This window comes from Harpia harpyja, chromosome 7, assembly GCF_026419915.1.
Source record: "Harpia harpyja isolate bHarHar1 chromosome 7, bHarHar1 primary haplotype, whole genome shotgun sequence".
Lineage (NCBI taxonomy): Eukaryota > Metazoa > Chordata > Aves > Accipitriformes > Accipitridae > Harpia > Harpia harpyja.
This window is the reverse complement of record NC_068946.1, coordinates 27708086-27715262: the sequence shown is the minus strand read 5'-3', so window position 1 is coordinate 27715262 and position 7177 is coordinate 27708086.

Genomic DNA, 7177 nt, shown 5'->3' with positions numbered 1-7177 from the left:
TGCTTAAAAAAAATTCACCACCCAACTTCTTGCAGAACATGTAGATAGAATATGGTGCACATTTATGAAGGAAACTGTGCAACCAAAGAAGAATTGTCACAGCTGTCTGGCATAAAAAGCAGAGAAAGCTGTTCAGCATTTCAGTCTCTGAAATGCAGCACGTGTAGAAAAACAGGTTAGGTGCAATTGTAAAACTTAACATCCAGAGGAGAGTTCATCTGCTTGACTTGATGAGAAGTTTATTGTGCTCCCTTTTGGGATCTGCTACTTTAAGAAAGCATTGTCTGTACAAATTCATCTGTGAAGCAGACTGGTCAGAGCCATTCTGATGTTCTGAGCTGGCTGACTGACTCATGGTCCCAGCCTGCACTGGAGAAGGTCTGAAATACTCTGTGCTGGTGTGGTGGGTTGACCCTGGCTGGATGCCAGGTGCCCACCAAAGCCGTTCTATCACTCCCCCTCCTCAGCTGGACAGGGGAGAGAAAATATAACAAAGAGCTTGTGGGTTGAGATAAGGACAGGAGAGATCACTCACCAATTACCATCACAGGCAAAACAGACTCAACTTGGGGAAAATTAACTCGATTTATTACAAATCAACCAGAGTAGGGTAACGAGAAATAAAACCAAATCTCAGAACACCTTCCCTCCACCCCTCCCTTCTTCCCGGGCACAACTTCACTCCCAGATTCTCTACCAACCCCCCCCAGCGGCACAGGGGGACGGGGATGGGGTTTACGGTCAGTTCATCACACGTTATTTTCTGCCGCTTCATCCTCCTCAGGGGCAGGACTCCTCACACTCTTCCCCTGCTCCAGCGTGGGGTCCCTCCCACGGGAGATAGTCCTCCATGAACTTCTCCAACATGGGTCCTTCCCATGGGCTGCAGTTCTTCACAAACTGCTCCAGCATGGGTCCTTTCCACAGGGTGCAGTCCTTCAGGAGCACACTGCTCCAGCGTGGGTCCCCCACGGGGTCACAAGTCCTGCCAGTAAACCTGCTCCATGGGCTCCTCTCTCCACAGATCTGCAGGTCCTGCCAGGAGCCTGCTCCAGTGCGGGGTTCCCATGGGGTCACAGCCTCCTTTGGGAACCCACCTGCTCTGGCGTGGGGTCCTCCACAGGCTGCAGGTGGATATCTGCTCCACCGTGGACCTCCATGGACTGCAGGGGGACAGCCTGCCTCACCATGGTCTTCCCCATGGGCTGTAGGGGAATCTCTGCTCCAGCGCCTGGAGCATCTCCTCCCCCTCCTTCTTCATTGACCTTGGTGTCTGCAGGGTTGTTTCTCTTACACGTTCTCACTCCTCTCTCTGGCTGCCATTTCTGTCTGTCCCAACTTTTTTTTTCCTTCTTAAAAATGTTATCACAGAGGCATTACCACTATCGCTGATTCGCTCGGCTTTGGCCAGCAGCGGGTCCGTCTCAGAGCCGGCTGGTATTGGCTCTGTCGGACACAGGGGAAGCTTCCAGCAGCTTCTTACAGAAGCCACCCCTGTAACCCCCCCCGCTACCAAAACCTTGCCACACAAAGCCAATACAGCTGGAGAGCTGGGTAGTGCTCAGAGCTGTGTTTAAGAAAGCATTTGGTGCTGTTCAAAGCTGAAGCCCTACAAATGAAGCTAATGCAGTGACAGCTGGGGAACTGCTTGTGCTTTTAGCTTTTCAGTCAGGTTGTCAGTAGCAGGTACGTGGCTCCCATCTCTTCAGGGACAAAACAACAGGCAGGGAAGTATACTGTCCTCTTGGGTGCCAGCAGCCTGGACAGAATTAGCCACCAGCGGGCAAAAAATAGCATAGCACATTACATTAAATTAGCTGATCACCATCTTTTCTTTCTTTTTTTAAACACCTTACAAGTAGGTGGAAACTTACACAAACAGTGTGGAAGTATAGTGGTCTGCCATAATGATCACCTTGCTTATTAAAATATCTTGCTTTATGCTAACTTAATAATTTAAGTCATTACTATGTCACCTACACTGATTCATAGTTCCAAGCAGTAAGTAGCTGCTGCCAGAGAGACTTCAGAGCTGTGGGTTTCTTGAATATTTACATCTACTAAAAAGCTACTCTGCTGCAATGTCTGAAATAAACCCAGGTTTCTTAGGTGTCCAATTCATGTAGTAAGGGAGTTCTAATCCCCTGTTTTTTGCATTACAATCTGTATTTAGAATACCATTCTTCTCTCTCTCCTGAATCATGCTTATTAAAATTAGTGGGAGACTCACAACGAAGATCAACAATAATTATTCTGCTCCTGTAATTGTGGGGTTTGTCACTGCATGGATTGTTCGGTGCGAAAGGTGCAAAATCCTCTTTTTAAAGCAAAACAGATGCTAAACAGATGGTTTTAGCTGACCTGCCAGTGAGGCTAACAGGAGATGCAAGCTGCATCTTTCTCTACCATTTTCACAGTCTGCCTGCAGACTCAGGAACATGTGTTTCTAACCTTTATTCACACTTGGAACACTTTGTAAGCGCAGTGGCTGGAAATTTTTTCTGAACAAGGAGTGAGGAACCAGGAAGGTGAGTATGGCTTTATTTCATACAGCCCATGGGTGTATCTTATTAATGGATGGAACCCAGACATTTGCTGTGGTGTTTGACTCACTAAAGGTATTTCAAGGGTGTTTCCAATCTGTAGCAAGGCCAAGGTCCTCAACCCCATGTAACGTGAAAATAGGTAATTTATTAGGTAAACTAAACTGTTGAGGGAGGGGAGGATCTTCAATGAATTGAAGATAAAGCATGTATAGGGCTTAGAGTAATTATGTAGCTATGACTTAAAGACAGTGGACTGAGCTGCACAGAACAACCATATATTTGACCAGATTCTTGTATGAAGGCAGCACATTTTATTCTTGAGCCACAAAGAAGTCTGAAAAGTAGTCATAAAAATCTTTCCTTCATTCTGAGCTATGAAATACTGGACTTAAGTATTTGCCCTGCTAATCTCAAAGAAACAGATAGTGCCTTTTATGATTCCTGTTTTTTACATGCTGCTTGCTGTTAGACTTTTTTTGATTCATAAATCTTATGTTATTACAAAACAGTAAAATGCCATGATAAAACTGGCTTATCTGGTAATTTTCCTCTCGAGAATAATGTATACATATACTGTTCACCCTCTGAATTCTCCAGGTCATCTGAAAGATATCCACATACAAAAGGGTGACAAGCTCAGATAATTGTCATGTATCACACAATCAATAAGAAAACATTGTGAGAAGGATTTACAAATGTAAGTTATACAGCAAACTTCACTGGCCCAAGGATGATGTTAAGCATTGCAGGATGTGTGAACAGATCTAAAATGAGAGCAAGAAACAGGAAGGCAGAAGATGTGGGCTGCAAGGGTCAAGAAGGCTCTTGCATGAACAGAAAATAAACTAGTACCATCTGAGCAAAAATGAAACAAAGTTTGTGAAGTAATGCAGAATGAGAACAGTGATAGTTTTGAAAAACAAATTGTTTCCATAAGCCGCTGCATTTGCAGACCCCTGTAGTTCTCTCCTGCTTGGATTTGCTTATGTCTAAAAACACTTCTGAGCCCTAACCCCAGCCTTCTCAGGGTATGAAATATTCTAGCCATTCATTCACAAGAAACATCCAGGAACTCTCTTTAAAACTTCCACCTTGCTCTCCAATTGGCCAAGATGTTCAAAAGTGACTGGGAAAGAGGGACTAAAAGTACATTGCAAGAGTTTGATTTTTGTTAAGGAATTAGAATCTAAATAAACTGGAACTTGGAATTAGAGAATGAAAGTCTGTTTCTCAGGTACTGCAACTGTTTCTGCATAAGCAAGAGGTTGAATAATGTTTTGTATGCAGAGACCTACAGATGTGGCTCTGGTCGATTGCTAAAGTGAAGAAAATGCTAAGACTTCCCTCTAATGCTTTTTTTCTTTTTTTTCCCATGGCCATTGCAGTAGGTATTATTTTATATTGCTATTCTCTTTGTACACAAATCTCAGAGCACATAAGCTTGCATGAATGAGGTTCCAGTTTTAATACCTTTCTACTGACACCAGAATATCTGGATTAAAAAAGAATTGCAGGTGTTTTGTAGATCTCAAAAACAGTGGAGCATTCACTCCTAGGTGAAATGTGCTGAAATTAGTTATTTTAGAACAAAAGCAGAGCCATGGTTATCTGTTGTTCTCTACAAGCATACTTTTAAGGCAATTATGGTACTTAAGCATAGTTTTTACTGAACATGTAATCCTGTGGTTTTGTTCTTTGCTAGTAACCACAGTGGTTTTAGCAGTTCTGCATTGTTCTTCTTTTTTAAGTGATGCAAATATAATGGAACTCTGAACTATGTTTAAGATCTGTCCTTCTAGTTGTAGCAGGTTTTTCCCTTTTTTCATTATTTCCAGACAACCACAGTATAAAGTGAATGTGTGAATGTGGTGGCAACTGTAAATAGCCACCCATGAACAAGAAGAAGGAGAATCTGTCCTTGGGTCTGCAGCAAAAGACCTTGTGTCCACCGATAGATAACCAGTGAGCTTTTTGTTTCATCCTGTTCCCTCCCGCCGAAAATGCTCCTATGCTATACTCCGGTAACATTGTTGCCATGGCACCCTTCAAAACCCGGATATGCTCTTGCTTTATGTAGCAAGACACAAATTTTTATAAACAGGAGAATTTCTTTTCACTTTTCACTGCTATAGGTAAGGGAGTCTATCCATGCCTCCAGACAAGAGGCAATTTACTGAACACTCTTTGTCATTCCTGAGTATGTGCCATAGTTTACTCTTATCAGTTCAATCCACAAAGGACACTTGGTCAATTTTCTGTATTTGCCTGTTTGATTTTCATGGTACAGATTCCACTGCACATAAGATATCATCTATACTCAACCACCCTTTAGAAAGGTGGGGAAGTGTGTGGGGAAAGGGGGTGTGGCTCATCAGCTGGTTTAAATTAAAGTCAGGGCACTACAGCAATATACACCAGCTGAGGCTGGGGTTGTGGCTCTACAACTTTAAAGGAGAAAACTTGAACTGTTATGTGAGCCCAGTTTTCTCCTTCTGCAGTAGGGAACAGCTGGTGAATTGGACTCTGACTGCACAGAGGCTGGTGTAAATGGTGAGAATTGTCACTGAAGTCTTGATGTGTACTCACACAGATGAGATACAGGGAATATACAATGGCTTGTTGCGGAGGAGATTATATATTTATATGTTAAGATGTTATTGCACACGATAGGGAGGGAGGAAAGACCAAGCATGGAGCCCACGTTTGAAATGTCAGTCACATAATAAAAGACTATTTAATCTTTTTAAATATGCATGCTGAAGACCAATACTGGGTCGTTACTTGCCCTGTGTGCTGGCTCAGCAGTTAGATACCAGCTTTATCAAAACAACAGGTCAGGGAATTCTCCAGAAAACACAAAGGCAACCTAAACCTCTTATACACTGCGGTGTATGAGGCAAGAAGAGGGTAAAGACTGCTGATGCATTTGACTCTGTTGTTCTAGAATAGGCTCCATTTTGCCAATGAATGATTTGTCCCAGGGACACACCATCTTCTAAATGAATCTTTAGTCTGTGTCACTTCTGTATAAATGTAAGGAAAATGATGGACTTCTGAAAAGTTAAGCAGGCAAAAAAGAAGTGTGTGCATGCCTGTTTGGAGATTTGCTCTGTATCAATCTAAGCTCAAGGAATAGTACAATATGGTGAATGCTTCACTGATGTCAGCAAGAAGACCTCCTTCTCAGTAGGCAGTACTCCCCCCAAAAGGTAGTACTGAGGATGATGAAGGTTGGTTTGATTTCTGCTGATGCAGAATAAAAAGAGAACTTTCCAAACTTTTCACTGCTGGTGGTAGGTTTGATATTAATTTGCTGAATCTAATCACTTGGTATTTGAAGGGGAAAAAAAGAGAACAACACTGAAGGTATCAAAACCACTTTCTCTGAACAGAGGATAAGACGATCTGACACTAAGGCATTAGATAGAGACATGGGGAATCTGAGTTCAGCTCCCTGCTTGCCACCACTTACCTGTCTGCTCATGGGCAAGTCACTCAGGAGGTCCTCGTGCCACTCCCGGAGTCCTGGTGTTAGCACCCATCTCAGTAGTGCCGTGACTCAAAGGAATGCCCTGCTTGGTAGCAGAGGCACAGTCCCAGCACAGCCAGTTGTCTGTGTTCCCTGTCTCTATAAAGGGGATGTTGAGTTGCTTGGATTTATAAGCTCTCCCAGGCAGAGCTGTCTGATGTTTCAGATCCACTCCTTGTACAAAGAGTAGTTAACGTTTCAGCCATGAGAGTGGAGAGACTTGGCTAATTGTAAAAGAAACAGCTTCCTTCGCTGAAGAACCCCAAAATTTGTGACCAATGAAAGCCATGTCAATAGGCTTACTGCAAACATACCCAGCCCTGTCACAACAAGTACTTCAAAGTTACACTACCCAGTCCCTTCCCCAGATACTATTAGCAGCAAAGATTTTTTACAAAATCAAACACCAAAGTACAAGCTGTTTCTACTGCATGTCACACCCATACATACACAGCACGCTTCAAAACTGGCTTATAAATTCTTTAAGGCTCATTTGCAAAAATACACCATAAATTCTAGTGAGTATAAGTTATGTAGAATGGACTTGTTTGGCTCAGACAAGATCGTCTTTGAGATCTTTTGTCAGGTACTATTGGTTTCATTAATAATCACTGAGATTCCTCAGGGACATCATAACCATTTTTAACAGATCCTCATGCTGGTTGAGGGGTTCAGAGTATTACTCACGTTGCATGGACATACATACATAACGGCATGCATGCAAGCAATACTGGTATGCTCAGTGGTGCTGGTATTGAACAGAAAGCTAAGAATGTGTGTCATTGTTGATAGAACAGAGGCCAAAGGCTAATATGAACATGTTTTATAGCTGCAAAAGCTAATTACTTAAGTTAAAGTGAATATAGTGTATGTTGTCTGGGTCTAAGAAATTGTATGCAAGCATATTCTCATCTAATCATGAAGTATTTTAGTGCTTGTAATAGAACTCATTAAAAATAACGTTAGTTATTCTAGAATACAGTGCAGTAAGCTTGTTTTTTAACCATTAAGCAATAATAGAGACTTATGTGTTGTCCTTTACAGTTCTGCTAGTAGCAATAAAATAATACTAGTTTATTTACTTACAAAGGTAATTATTTTA